This window comes from Chenopodium quinoa, unplaced genomic scaffold, assembly GCF_001683475.1.
Source record: "Chenopodium quinoa cultivar QQ74 unplaced genomic scaffold, ASM168347v1, whole genome shotgun sequence".
Taxonomy (NCBI): Eukaryota; Viridiplantae; Streptophyta; class Magnoliopsida; order Caryophyllales; family Amaranthaceae; genus Chenopodium; species Chenopodium quinoa.
The window spans coordinates 1,496,508-1,512,528 of record NW_018745105.1 but is presented as its reverse complement, the minus strand read 5'-3'; the positions used below and the strand labels follow the sequence as shown (position 1 = coordinate 1,512,528).

General features: G+C 44.5%; 1 long non-coding RNA gene across 1 annotated transcript in view; it reads right to left on the bottom strand.

The window, feature by feature from the left end:
* Positions 1-3,412: 3,412 nt before the first annotated feature.
* Positions 3,413-16,021, bottom strand: part of LOC110710052 — a 30,343-nt gene continuing 17,734 nt past the window's right edge. The window contains exon 4 of the long non-coding RNA XR_002509102.1: positions 3,413-6,126. This is a non-coding gene — a long non-coding RNA (uncharacterized LOC110710052). The remainder of the gene's footprint in view (positions 6,127-16,021) is intronic.

Sequence of the window (16,021 nt, the reverse complement as noted above, 5' to 3'; positions counted from 1 at the left end):
CGGTACCCATGGTCAAAAAATTTGGTCTCTCCCTTTACATGGCTGTCAAGAAGTTGAAACCTTACTTCTTAGCACATCCGGTCACGGTCTACACTGACCAACCGATAAAGCGGCCAATGACGACCCTAGAATCTTCTGGTCGAATGCTCAAATGGGCTATTGAGTTGCAGGGACTGGAAATCACTTTCGAACCAAGGAAGGCAATAAAGGGGCAAGCATTCGCCGACTTTATTGTTGAAATGACAAGGCCGGCTGAGCCGGAAAATATCAATCAGGTTAGTTCCACGATGAACGGCTGTGGTGCAGGCGTAATTTGTCAATCTCCTAAGGGGGACAAATATGAATATGCACTACGGTTCAAGTTCCAGGCCTCAAACAATGAGGCCGTGTATGAAGCCCTGCTAGCCGGCATCCGGATTTGCGAGGTGGCTAGGGCCACAAAAAATGACACCTGCTTTGACTCCCAATTGGTCGTTAGCCGGTACAATGGTGTCTATGAGGCCACCCATCCGGTTATGATCAAATGCTTACAGGCGGTCAAGGATGAAGCTGGGACACTTGAAGACTTCAATCTAAGTCAAGTGCCCAGATTAGCAAACAATCAGGCGGATGCTCTGTCAAAATTGGTGTCATCCGCCTCTTGTGAAACGCCTCGGTCAGTCTTCTGGGAAGTCATGGAAAAAAGAAGTATATCTGATGAAGACCCTATTGGAGTACTTGGCCGAAGCTCTACCTGGATGGATAGCATCCAGATATATCTTATAGACGGCACCCTCCCAGATTCACCTTAGGAGGCGGATGTGCTGAAAAAAGGGTTGCAAGCTTTGAGATGAGACAAGGAGAGCTCTTCAAAGCGGGTTTTTTGAAGCCTCTTTTGAAGTGTATGACCCTAGAAAAGGGGCAAGAAGTTCTTGAAGAATTGCATGCCGTATATTGTGCCTCTCATGTAGGCGGCAGATCCTTAGCTATCAGGGCCAGGTGGCATTACTTTTGGCCTACCCTTGAGGCGGATGCTATGGAGATGGTTAAAAAATGCGACAAGTGTCAAAATTTTGGCAAGCTAATCCATCGTCCGGCCACCGACTTGATGGCAATCCACAGCCTTGTATCGTTTTCTTAATGGGGCATGGACATCCTGGGCCCATATACGGCTGCTCCAGGCAGCAAGCGCTACATCTTAGTGGCTGTGGACTACTTTACCAAGTGGGTAGAGGCGGAGGCGGTCAAAAACATCAAGACAAAGGACATCATTTCCTTCATCTGGAAGAATATCATCACCCGTTTAGGGGTGCCTATGTCTATGGTTTTTGACAATGGTCCTCAGTTTGAGACCCCTCAACTAAAGACTTGGCTGGGAGATTAGGGGATCTCCAATTATTTCGCATCAGTCGGCCGACCCCAAGCAAACGGCCAAGTCGAAGCCTTCAACAAGTTAATCTCAAACGGCATAAAAAAGAAAATTGAAAGAGCTGGCGGCCTATGGGCGGATGAATTACTACACGTCCTATGGGCCATCAGAACAACAGCGAAAGGGGCAACCAGAGAAACCCCATTTCTCATGGTGTATGGGGCAGAGGCTATCTTGCCCGTCAAACACCATGATCCGACTCTTCAGATTGTGCTATATGATGAAGATGCAAACTAGGAGGCCATGCGCCTGGCATTGGACACACTCCCAGAGCGCAGGAGCAATGTCGCCTTGTGCCATGAGATCTACCACCTGAGAATGACTTGGGCCTACAACAAAAGAGTACACAAGCGCCCTTTACAAGTTGAGGACTTTGTGTTACGGAAAATTGAGGCATTCGGTAGGGAGAATGAGCAAGGGAAGCTAACCCCAAATTGGGAAGGCCCCTACCGAATCTATGAAGAAGTAAGAGGCGGCACCCACCGCCTTGAAACACCAGATGACATGAAGCTACCTAGATACTGGAATGTAGATAACTTAAAGAAGTATTACTTCTGAAATTTTGAAAGGTTTTTGACCTGTTAATGAAATTTTGCCTTCATTTCATACTTGTCTTTATTTACTTTATTTTGAGTACCGACTGCACGAAGTGCAGAAGGATCAAGCTCACAACAATGAAGAATGTCGCCTGCACGATGTGCCGACGGATCCTACTTACCCTTTACAGTTCTGACTGCACAACGTGCAGACGGACCAATTTATAACTATTGACGATGCTTGAACATCGCCTACACAATGTGCAGACGAACAACGTCAAGATTTTATGAGCTATTGCCTGCACAATGTGCAGACGGCTTAGTACGCTTTAAAACTTAAAATTGTTAAGGGATCGTCTGCCCCAACAGTAGACACCCAAGATCCTTAAGAAAGGACCTGACTGCACCAAAGAAGTCATCCCAAAACTTATTAAATCCTTGAGCTAAGTTAATAAATTAGCAGTTATTTATTCTTTCTTCAACTTTTAAGCTAAGTCAATGACTTAGTGGATATTTAATCTTTAAAAGAGGCCAATGGCCGGATGAACACTATTTATACTACTGTATGCTCCAACATGAGTACGATTGTCTGCTCCAACATGAGTCAGACAACCGGCGACGTCCATTCGGGCGAATTCGTCGAGGAGAAGCATCTCCCATTTGGGTGGCACATTGCTCTACGGATACAACAAGCGGCCCTACCGAATGCGCTAAGGTAGCGCTCGCAATCGTTTGATTTAATCTGTTTTGAAATTTAAAAGGCGTTGAGTTTTCCGACTGTTCTAGCACAGGCGAAAAACGGCTACTATTTCATTTTAGAAGCTAACTTTCTGCCTGCTTTTGCTCTGGGGCAAGGCAGGCAAACAATCCCTTTTTCAATAAATATACTAAGTCAAAAAACTTAGCAGCTTTTCTATATTTCACGAGGCCTTTGGTCAGATGCATTCAAGAAACCGTCTGCTCTACATGGTCGTTTGTCGCTTGGTTTGGGGCAATCACCATAGTGATTGATTGACTTAGAAACCATTTATACTCTTTAAAGTATCAAAAATTTCTAAGTCAATCAATCAACTCAACCGAAACCAACCGACATCCGGCCAGGGGCAAGAACATTCGCGTACTATACATGTTAAAATACTTAGCAAAAAATTATATGCATAAAAATTGAAAGCTTTAAAATTTTTAAAGCACAAACACCAATATGAATAAAGCCGGTCAAACGACCGGATGCTTCATTATAAACTACTATATTTATGATCTATTGCAACCCTCAAATTCGTTGCATTAGGCGTCAAAATCCGTGTCATTAGGCCTAATGCAACGGCCATGTACAGTGGCATCTGCTGGCGTTGCAGTAGGTCTATGCAACGGCATATGGAACCTAATGCCACGACATCAATGATCCGTTGCGTTAGATCAATACCTAATGCAACGGCAACATTATTGTCGTGGCATTAGCTATAATACCTAATGCCACGGTTTCCTATAGCTAATGTCACAGTTCATATACCCTAATGCCACGGTTCTCTAAACTTATTGTCACATGGGTTATATACCTAATGCTAATAAGAATAAGAATAATAATATAATTAACATCAGAATTTCCAGAAAAAATAAATAGAATTTTATTAATGTAAATTAAAAGTTTGTACATTGTTATCTATAAGGAAAATTACAAAATTAAATTATCACAGGTTAAAATGATAAAAAAAATCTAATAAAAGTTTTCCTAAAAAAACAAATAAAAGTTAAAACTAAATCATTTTGTCCCCCAAACAATATTTTGGGCATTTTTGTGACCGCGTTATCATTTCTTTATCATGCTTCTCCAATTTCTCATGTAAAGCAATTCAGAACAATTTGGGAAGTATCTTCTTCTTCAGCTTCAGTGTCCATCTCTCTAGCACAGTTTACATATATCCAATTGATCTAAATCTCCTTATAAACAAAACACACAAATAGATCAAAATGGGATTACAGAAGAATCGAGCACTAAAAAAAGGAACATGATGTTTGTTTTTTCCACATGAAATTGAAACACAATACTAGAATTGAGTTCACTGACAATGGGAAATCCCTGTCGTAAACCCGTCATAAAAGATCATTTATGATGGCATTTCCCGTACCCGTTCTAGAAGGAGAAGAGGTACACATAATATCATCACAAGGAGAAGACAAACCTGCTAGCATAGAATTCATGGCAGCCTGGTGATATTGTATAAAGTAATGCAGAAAAGAATGCTGAGATTCACAGAGAGACTGCTTTGATGGTAACCAGAGATTGATCCCAACTTATATAGTACTACATAAAAAAAATATTCTAAAATATTCACCAAGACAATATTTGTAGAAATTTCACACCAAAGCCATTGTTGCTTTGGCAAAAGGAAACATATTTGTAAAAGGGACACTAATTTCAGGCAAACACAAATTCCAACAAAGATGAACTTTGTATAATTTCAGTCAAAATAATGTCTAAGGAGATAGTAATAACTGAATGCAAGAGAAAGATTCCATTAAAGCAATAAGCCACATAAATTTTTAAAAACCACAGACCTAAGCTTTCATCACATTATATCTCAGACCAGATTACAGCAGATTAGAAAGTATGGTAATCTTCATCACATTATATCTCAAGACCAGATTACATATGTAGCAAAAAACTACTCACATTATTCCTCCATTGTTGAGACTACTCAGATTTCCCTAAATTTGTTTCCTTAGTTTTAGGATTTTGTGGAGTTTAGAAAATTACCCACAAGACAAGAATGGCATATACAAGCATAACAAAAATTAATTATCAGGTCCAGAACAAAATAAAATGCAAAACTATGCTTACATATATTAAAGTATTCGAACAGATGAACGTGAAAATTGTTGTACTCTAAAAATTGCTAACCTACTATAAGCCACATTAACGATAGAAGCAACAATTCAACAACTACAATAGAATTAAGGCAGCATAAAACAAAAAATCTAGACAGAATAAAGAGAAAGTTAATTATGTTACCTGATTAATTGTTGCACTAGATTTAGAGATTTCCTGTTTTGGTCAATGAGACGATGTGGCACTAGACTAAGCAATAAAGCAACACTACTTGATATTATGAATAGCTGGGCAGATTTCATTCCCTGCTCTTAATATTTTGCCTGGATTAATCATAAACATATTTTGTTGATGTTTCTTAATCACTTTCTCATTTTCCTACTTATACGTTAATCTATTTTTCTTACTAACAATATAAAGGCCCTAAATTGATAGAGAGACTGAAATTACCACCTAGATATTCAATATTTATAAACTATTAGAGATCAAAAAAATATTCACTTGATTAATAAGAAACATGCTTGTTTTGGTGATGTTCATGGAGTTTGGGGATTCTGGATAGAATGTACAACTAAGATGAAGTTATGTGGCGCTTTCATTTGTTTGTTGCATTTGGTTAGACCATGATGTAAGCACTTTTGGCAGTCACACAGAGTCTTTTTTTTATAGTTTGAAATAGTGAGCTGCATTGGTGTGACTGATTTTCATTACAATAAGATGGCATGTAATATCTGTTGTCTGTTTTAAAAATACTACAAATTATGCAGTAAACATTTTAAAAACTATGTAGCATTTGTCTATTTGAAGGTAACTAATTATTCTCTATACCCTTCTACCAATGCAATTCCAAAGAATATTCCTGAAGCAAGGTGCCAAGGCTAACACAGGACAAGACAAGAGAAAATTGACAAGACAAAGTCAAGTCATACCTGTATCAACTGTGCAAATCAAAGCATGAGAATGGTTGCATCCTACAGCTTTAATGGGCACAGCCCCATAGGACAACAAAGAGCATGAATCACTTCCATTATTGCAGGACAAGTTTGCCACAATTTGATCCATGATGCACCTTGGGTAAAAAGGAGTCATTATGCAGAGAATTATGATCAGACCACATCCAACTGTGCCCAGAAGTAGATAGTCCTCGTCCTCCAATCCAGCAACCATCAACATTAATTCTACACAAGTCTTGAACAAATTTCAAATCTTGAAGCGATGACACAGTTCCACAGATGCTAAGTGTCCTCTATGGTCCTTACAATATGCCTCTGACTCATCCCAAGACTTTAAGTCTGATATGCACTTGAAGCATTTAGTCTTGTTTTCATTGACAACCCAATCAGACAAGCAATTCCCTACATGCACATTATAGAAAAAAGACACTAGTAACATCAGATATTAATACCAACAGCTTTAAGCAAACAGTAACAACAAATATGATAACCCACAATTTTATTTAGAAAAAAAATAACAAAAACAAGTGAATGAATAAAAAATAGAACGAAAAGTCACACCAGCATTACTGCATTAGTTATTATTCTCTCAAATTATTACAGTGCACTAAGTACTCATTTTTGGACTCACATTACAAATTGAGAGAAGGATATCACATAGTCTTTGGTACCTCAATTGATGTTTTCATACATGTACATACATCGTATTTAAATCAAAATTTAATGCATATGAAATCGTAAAGGCATATCTCAACATATGCAATTTGTAGATTGTATCTTTTTGGCCGAAGAGAGTTAAAGTTGATAAGCTTTTATGTTGTACATCAGCTATTAAAAAAAAAATTATGAATGCCACATCATTTTTCTTGCATGTCATAGTTTAAAACCCTCCACATCCTAGAAGCACAAGAGAAGTTCACCTGCCAAAATCTAACTTCTCTTGCATAATCAAACTCTCCTACCATAAGCAAATTTCACATTTCCTATAATATCCGAAATAAAGGTTAGAAAGAGAATCTAACTCTTGAACTCACAACTTAATAAGTGTTTGGGTCCAATTTAGTCAAGATTGGGCCTGAACACTAAATGATCCAATTAAAAGCCCAAGGTCAAGGTTCAACTCTCCAATTGCTCAAAAGTCAAAGGTCAGCCCACAAAGTAAGCCAATTGGGCTAAAGTCCAACCTCTCCATGTATGATGAGGTATAAAAGCCATCATATTAACACATTCACGGGGGACATCACAACTATTGATATTCCAATTCATATGCTCATTCTTGCATTCAGAAATATTCCACAAAAGCCTCAAGCTACAAACTCTCTTGCATAGTGTCTTCCTTTTACACATTGTACTGACTTTAGCATCGGAGGGGCCTTCCTCGGAAACACCCCCGAGGCTAGTTTACGTGTGTTCACTGTGCAGGAAACCTTCGGCCCAACACAGCTTGGATCGAATCCAGTCTTCTCCATTTCAGCGGACCTTCGGCAAGGTCCCATTGTTTTCAACCGAAACAATTTGGCGCCGTCTGTGGGGACGACTTTCAAAAATCTTTAAGCCAAATTCCTAACCAAGATCATCTGGCAATTATCTTAGCAGCCATGGCTAAGAACCGCAAGAGCAAAAGCCTCCGTCGAGGAGCGGGCGAAAAGCCTAAAACCCCTACACCATCGCCCTCGCCGGACCGGAACTCTCCCAAGGGTGCCGGCTCGGGGGGAGGATCACACAAGGAGGATTCCCTATCTCCTATAATGCATGACTCTCAATATAGGCCGGACCACTCTCGGTCTAGCAGGGGTCAGTCTGATCATAGGACATATTCAGTGTCCCAAAGCCAACCATCGGCTGCACGGCCTCATTACCACACTCGGCCGGGGACCCCTTTGACGGGGCCCAGTTCGGAAGAGGTGGCAAGAGCGCTGGCAGTACTCATGGAGGCAATGAGGGCACAGAATATGCCACCGCCTCGTGATCAAACTCCTCCGCATACCCGGCATCAGCGGAGGAAGTTAGACCATGACGGTGGGAAGCTTCCTTCCTTCCGGGAACTGGAAGAGTGGGAGGAGGATTCTTGGAAAAATGAAAAACAGAGGAAAAAGAACTCTCGATTATTTAAAGGATCCTCATCCTCAAGACCAGCAGCGCATAAGAGCAGCAGCTCAGCTTCTCGGCCAGAATCTACTCGCCGGGAACCCGAGACTGCTCGCAGAAGCGTCCTTGACCGACTCGGCGGCCAGGAACCGAGCGTGCGTAGTCGCCTCTCGTTCCCTGCAGCCGAGGCCCAGACTTCCCAGCCAGGGACGAAAACCACTCCTACCTCTCTAAGAGGGCGGAGCGCGGTCCCTTCGGCCAGGAACAAGGGCAAGGCCATTATGCTTCCCGCTAGTTCACCATTCGAGCAATGGATACTGGAAGAGCGCGTACCCACGGTTAAAATACCGTCGCATATCACATATGACGGGACCACGGATCCGAAGGACCACGTGGCCTCGTATGAGACTCATATGCATCTTTGCCCCAGATCCGAGGCGACTTGGTGCAAATATTTCCCAACCACTCTCAAGGGGGTCGCGCAAGCGTGGATCTCCAAGGGAGTAAGGCAAGGCTCCATAACAGGTTGGGATGATCTGTCCTCCAAGTTCAGGAGCAAGTTTTCCACGGCAAACCGCCGAGAGAAGACTACCGCAGAGCTCATGGGTCTGCAACAGGGGGAAACCGAAAGCCTCCGAGACTACCTGACCCGTTTCAGTAACGAGTCATCAAGCGTCTCCCAGCTGGACCAGGGGCTAGCTGTTTTTGCAATGCAGAATGGCCTTCAGCCAGGAAAATTCCTAGACTTCATGGTCATGCATACCCCGCAGACCTTGGAGGAAGCTCTTAGTGCTTCGGATAAGTTCATCCGAGCCGAAGAATGGAATAAAGCAAAAACCCAACCTCAATCCGGGGGAGGGAAACAGAGGCAAATACCCTTGTCTGAAGGCCAAGGCCATAAGGCAAAGGGAAAATCAAAGGCCTCGGAGCCATCTTCGGCCAGCGACCTAAAGAAGGACAGGTTTGCCTCATACACAGGCAGATATGAGTCCTACACTCCTCTTTCTCTTCCACGCGCCAAAATTTACAGTGTGACGAAAGAGGAGCAGAGTTACCGAAAGCCGAGACCACTCCCAGAGTGGTATCAGCGAAAAAATAAAAATCAGTGGTGTGAGTTCCACGAGTCTTCGGGCCACAACACTGAGGAGTGTATCCAGCTGAAGGACCAGATAGAGGACATGGTCCGGAAGGGATACTTGAAAAAATACATCGCGGATCACCGCGAGAAAAAAGAATCCGAGAGGTTAGCAAAGGACCCTCGGCAGGACCTTGATTTCCCCCGGAAAAACAGTAAAAAACCGGAGGGGAAATTCCCTCCGATCAATGTTATCTCGGGAGGAATATACTCTCGGAGGGAGCACAAGCGTCACCTTAGAGCTTTGACTCACCAGGTGAACAACGCTGACATTCAATCTCCCCAGTCGCCGGTGCCGAACATGACGTTCACAGCCGCTGACTGCCGGGGGATTACGTTCCCTCACGAGGATCCGTTGGTGATCATCGCCACGGTGGCCAACCACGACGTCAGTAAGGTCCTTGTTGACGGTGGCAGCGGAGCAAACATTCTGTTCCGAAAGGCCTACAACCAAATTAGGCTGAAGCCCAAGCACCTTACGCCGGTACCCTATCCGGTATCCGGGTTCAATGGGGCTTCAACTTATCCAGATGGGAAGGTGACACTTCCTGTCACCATCGGTTGCGATGAGGCAGCCCGGAACGTCATGATTGAGTTTTTGGTCATCGACGCTCCTTCAGTGTACAACGTGATTTTGGGGAGACCCATAATTCACGAGATTCAAGGGGTCGTCTCAACTTATCATCAGCTGATGATTTACGTCTCAGACGCCGGCTTCCCCGAAAGGATACAGGGCAACCAAAAGGACGCCCGAAGGTGCAACTACCTCAAGCCATCCAGTAGTCGCCCAGATGACGACAGGGATGAGGAGGAAAAAGAAAGAGAGCCAAGCGCAAAAAAAGCCGAAAGGCCTAAGTGCTTCGGCCCAAGGATCCGTGCCCAGAGAAAAAGGTCCCGAAAGGGAAAAGGTTGACTCTTCAGCTGAGCCGAAAGACTCAGAGAGCCAGCCGAAGAACACAAAGACTGGGACACCTGCTGACATTGGCAGCAGACCAGATTCTGAAGAGTCCAGTCCATCGGCAATGGACATGGACCAACAGACTGAAACAGTTGAGTTGGCCGAAGGAGATGCTGAGAAATGTGTAACAATCGGGATGGACCTTGATCCTAGCACCCGTTGTGAACTTATTCAGCTCCTTCGGGATAACAGAGATGTGTTTGCTTTCTCGGCAGCTGATATGCCCGGGATAAGTTCAGACCTCATCTCCCATAAGCTTAATGTTGACCCAGCGTGTCGACCAGTTAAGCAAAAGAAGCGGAATTACTCCGCCAATAAGAACCGAGACATCGCAGCCGAAGTCAAAAAATTATTGGAGGCAGGGTTCATTGAACCTTGCCAATATCCGGAATGGCTGGCAAATGTGGTGATGGTTCAGAAGCCCAATGGTACCTGGAGGATGTGCGTTGACTTCACGGACCTAAATAAGGCTTGTCCAAAGGATTTCTATCCCTTGCCAAGAATCGATCAGCTAGTCGATTCGACAAGTGGCCATGCCTTGCTTAGTTTCATGGACGCATTCTCGGGGTATCATCAGATCTTTATGCACCCCGACGATCGAGCCAAGACAGCATTCGTCACGAACGCTGGGGTGTATAATTACAAAATGATGCCCTTCGGATTGAAAAATGCGGGGGCAACCTATCAAAGGCTGGTGGATCAAGTTTTCGCCGATCAAAAGGGCCGAAACATGGAAGTCTATGTTGACGATTCGATCGTCAAAAGCAGAAAACTAGAGGACCATGTAAAGGACCTGGCTGAAACTTTCGCCACCTTGAGAAAGCATCAAATGAAGCTGAATCTGAAGAAGTGTGTCTTCGGCGTGAAGTCAGGGAAATTCCTGGGTTTCATGGTCAGCAAAAGGGGGATTGATGCCAATCCCTCTAAAGTCAAAGCGGCGCTCGACCTTCCTGAGCCGAAAACGAAGCGGGATGTTCAGCGGCTCACCGGAAGAATGGCAGCCCTCTCGAGGTTCATTTCCAGAGCTTCGGATAAGGGGTTACCCTTCTTCAAAGCCCTGAAACTCCCGAAAACAAAAGAGCTTGTTTGGGAGGAAGAGCAAAAAGACGCCTTTCAACAGCTTCGGGAGCATCTGGCTCAACTCCCAACGCTGGCTAGCCCAGTTGAAGGAGAAACTCTATACTTATATGTGGCCGTTAGCCCGGCCACCATCAGCGCAGTATTGCTGAGGGAAGAGAGTAAGAGTCAGCAACCGATTTATTTCGTCAGCCATACACTGACGGATGCCGAGACCCGCTATCCTCTACTCGAGAAAGTTGCTTTCGCGGTAGTAGTAGCCGCTCGGAAGCTGAGGCCCTATTTTGATTGCCATCAGATAGTGGTCTTAACTGATCAGCCGTTGGAAAAAGTTCTTGGCAAGGTTGAAAAATCCGGTAGGCTAGCCAAGTGGGCTTTTGAGCTCACCGAATTCAGCATCAGCTACCGTCCGAGGGCTGCCATTAAGGCTCAAGCTCTGGCGGATTTCTTGGCCGAATGCTCATACCAAGAAGTGCTGGACAGTGAAAAGAAAGTCTGGACCGTGTTTACGGATGGGTCTTCCACCGAAAACGGTTCGGGGGCAGGAGTAGTGATAACTTCTCCCGAAGGCAAATCCTTTGAGTATGCACTAAAATTTTCTTTTAAGGCCTCGAACAATGAAGCCGAATATGAGGCAGCAATCGCCGGCCTACAATTATGCATCTCCTTGGAAGCCGATCATGTCTGCTTAAAAACAGACTCTCAGCTAGTTGCATATCAGATCAGTGGCAGCTATGAGGCCAAAGAGCCCTCCATGATAGCTTATCTTGCCAAGATCAAATCAGTCATTGCAGAGCTGAAAACTTTTGAGGTTCAGCTGATCCCAAGGGGTCAGAATACTCAGGCCGATGCACTCTCCAAACTTGCTAGTTCATCTTTTACCGAGCTGAACAGGTCTGTATATGTAGAAGTGCGTCGAGTAAGAAGTGTCGACGAAGCACCTGAAGTGTGCTGCGCTGACCCAGAGCCTAGTTGGATGGAACCCATTTTAGCTTTTAAGCTTCGGGGAGAAACTCCTGAGGACAAAGCTTTGGCCTCCAAAATGAAGAGAACCAGCTCTAGGTTCATTGTCTTCAGGGGGGAACTTCTGAAAAAGTCCTTCTCAGCCCCATTGCTGAAATGCGTGGGACCAACAGATGCAGATTATATCCTGCAGGAGATTCACCTCGGCATCTGTGGGAACCACATTGGGGGAAGAACCTTAGCCCACAAGGCATTGAGGGCTGGATATTACTGGCCCACCATGATCGCAGATGCTAAGGAGCTGGTTCGGAAATGTGAAAAATGTCAAAAATATGCTCCAGTTATCCATCAGCCAGCAAGGGATCTTCAGCCGATCCTTAATCCACTCCCGTTTGCCCAATGGGGACTGGATATACTGGGACCATTTCCAGAGGCTGTGTACCAGAAAAAATGGCTGATAGTTGGTGTCGACTACTTCAGTAAATGGATCGAGGCCGAAGCAGCCTCGAACATTACAGAGCAAACTGTCAGAAAATTTATCTGGCAGAACGTCATCACTCGCTTTGGCATCCCGAGAGTATTAGTCTTCGATCATGGGAGACAATTTGATAACTTACCGCTGAAGCGATATACAGATCAGTTCGGCATCAAACTGGCATACTCAGCAGTATGCCACCCGCAAAGTAACGGACAAGCCGAAGCAGCAAATAAACAGATCTTAAATGCCCTCAAGAAGAGGGTGGAAGATCAAAAGTCCAAATGGCTAGAGGAGCTCCCTGGAACCCTTTGGTCCCTTCGGACAACTGAAAAAGAGGCAACGGGCCACTCACCTTTTGAACTGGTGTATGGTGCCGAAGCCGTCCTTCCAGTAGAAATTGGCTCGGAGAGCCTTCGAGTGCACCATTTCTCGGCTGAGAATGAGCGACTGATGAGGGAATCTCTCGATTTCCTCGACGAAGTAAGAGACTCAGCTCGAGATAAAATGGCCGCCTATAAGCAGAGAGTCAGCAAATTTTATAACCGAAGGGTCCATGCAAGGCCTCTCAAAATTGGAGATCTTGTCCTTCGGAATGCTGCTGCAGTTCAGAAAGGCCGAATCCATGGGAAGCTCTCAGCTACATGGGAGGGACCTTACGAAATATATGATGAGCTTCAGCCAGGGACATACCGACTTCGACAGTTGGATGGAACTGAATTGAAGAATCACTGGAACGCTGATGTACTGAAAAAATACCATGTGTAAACCCTTCGGGGCAGAACAATCTTTGTAAGTACATTTTGAACTAATGAAAGGCCTTGGAGCCGCCATTTATATAAATATTTACAACTTTTTATCCTTTCAAAATTTTCTTTGTTCTATCTACTCTTTAAGGGTTTTTTATTCAGCCTCGTCTGAAACCTTCGCCTTCGGGTAACTGGGTTTCAGATTACTGACAAAACCTGTCTTTTTAAAGAACACTGGTCTTTCAGCTGAAATCAAACATCAGTAAGACCTGTTCTCCAAAGACATGAGTCCATGGACAATTCTGGGATATTGCCTTAACTGAGCCTTGTATCCCAGAGAGCCATTATCCGAAACATTGCCTTAAGTTGGCCCTGTGTTTCGGGTATCCATTTTTCAAAGATAGACAGAAAATCAAGGATAACAGCAACAGTTGAAAATTTTTAAATCAGCCTCGTCTGAAACCTTCGCCTTCGGGTAACTGGGTTTCAGATGGCTTACAAAACTCAGTCTTTTTAAAGAACACTGGTCTTTCAGCTGAAATCAAACATCAGTAAGACCTGTTCTCCAAAGACATGAGTCCATGGACAATTCTGGGATATTGCCTTCACTGAGCCTTGTATCCCAGAGAGCCATTATCCGAAACATTGCCTTAAGTTGGCCCTGTGTTTCGGATATGCGTCTTCTTTAAGAACGCTGGTCTTTCAGCTGAAGTCAAACTTCAGTAAGACTTGTTCTAAAGAGGTTAGTCCCAGAAAGCTAATATCCCAAGCATTGCCTTCAGTTGGCCCTGTGTTTCGGATATCCAACTTTCAGACAGTCAATCTTCAGTAAGACTTGTATCCCAGAAGCATTGCCTTCAGTTGGCCCTGTGTTTCGGATACCCATTTTGAAGAAGTTCAGAAATTGCTTATTCAACTGAAGTCATACTTCAATTTCTGTGGGGGCAAGAAGCACTCAGTGCAACTATGTTCGGCAGAGTTGAAGAAAAGAAACAGTAAAGCATTCAAAAATAAAGCAACTGAAGAAAAGAGCATTAGATTAATATTTCATGCTCAAAAATTGAGCTACAAGTTCAATAATTCAGTATCGGCAGCCGCCCACAAGCGGAAAATAACAGCTGCCGAAATACGTACATAAGCAAAAAAATAAAACTGCTGTACGACAAGGCAAGCTGAAGCAAAAAACAAGGCAAAAAACTCAGAAAGCGGCAAGTCTAAAGTTAAGCACATGATGAACCGCAAGATTCTGAAGACGACTGCCCGAGTTCCTATGCTTCAGCCGGAGGATCAGACTGATCAGCGTTGAGCCCCATGGTGGCCTCAGCCCCAGCAGCAGAAGAAGCGGGCTTTGCACTTTGCCGAGCCTCCCTTTCCCTCTGCTCAGCTTCCAACTCCAGTCTTTCAGCTTCCTCTTCGGCTTCCTCAGCCTTCAGAATTTCAGCTTCGGCTGGAGTTGCATACTTCATGTGAGGGTCTTCGGGATTCTGGACCCACTCAGCACATTTAGACCAGTCCAGTTTCGGCTCAGCATGAAGGCAGACTCTTCGCATACTCGGAATCCGTTTCTGAAACCCATCTCATATTCCTCTTGGGTATAAACACGGACTTTGAGTAAAGCCTCAGCATCAGCCAGCTTCTTCTGGGTCTCCTCCAAGTCTTCCTTGGATTTCTTCAGCTCATCAGCGACTTGGGAGGAGGAACCTTTCAGCTCATTCAGCTCTTGCTGAATTTGGAAAGCCTTTGTCTGAGCCTGGGCCACTTCAACTTTCTGGATCAGCAATTGATCCTCAGCCTTTTGGAATTTAGCTCTTTGAGCTTCAGCAGCAGCAGCAGCCTCTGAGAGTTGGACGTCTTTGGCCAGGAGCAACTCTTCAGCAGTCATTCGGCTGGCTTCAAGAGCCTCTAGACGCTGCTGCACTTCAGCTTGTGCAGCAGTTCCTTCTTGAATTCGGCTCTCAATGGCAGCCTTGAATTTGGAGACGTCCACTCCCATATGCTCCTGGAGGAATTTTTCCCCTTCCATCAGTGGGGAAAAACTTCCTTCTCCATAGCATCGCAGAAGGTTTTCAGGGCTTCGGCAGCTTTTCTCCCGTACTCCTCAACCTCCTGCTGCTTCTCTTCAGCTGCTGCTTGCTTCAGCTTAGCAAGCTTCACTTCCTCTTCAGCCACCTTCTTTTCGTGCACAGCAGCGTCTACCCTATCTTGTAGGGTATCAATCAGCTCTACAGTGAGAGTCTGATTGTGCACGAACTGAAAACAGGAAGACAAAAAAATAATAAATAAAAAATATATATATATATATATGAAGAGCCGAATTTCGGAGGAAATGAAGGAAAATTACCTGCATCATCAGCAGTTGGTTAGACCTGGCTGGGTCAGGAACTGATCTACTGGATTCGCCCATCCCAGCAGTGGCCTTCAGCGACCAGATCCTTGCCCTGTCTACTTCGGACATGCCAGCAAAATTGCCGAAGTAGGCTGCAGCTCCTTCTCGGTTTTGACCCCATATGAGGTCCCAGATGTGATCTGGGATTGGAATTCGGGGGCCGAGAAACCCATTTCTCCAGAATGCAGAGTCTGGAAAGAAGGGAAGGACGACGATGGAGCTTGATTAGCTTTGGTTTGTCTCAAGCATCGTCCTTCTCAGAGGAGTCAATTACTATGACCTCCTCTTCTTCAGGGGTGAGGACGAAAGCCTCAACCTCTCTTGCGATATCTGCCGTGAAGCCCTCAGCACTGGACATCACGGCATCTTTATTTTCGTGCTCAGCAGCACTCTTCTTGATTTCTTCTTGGACCCCTCCCTTAGGTTCGGGAGTTCTCTGATCCACCTCCATCTCAGGAGGTGGCGG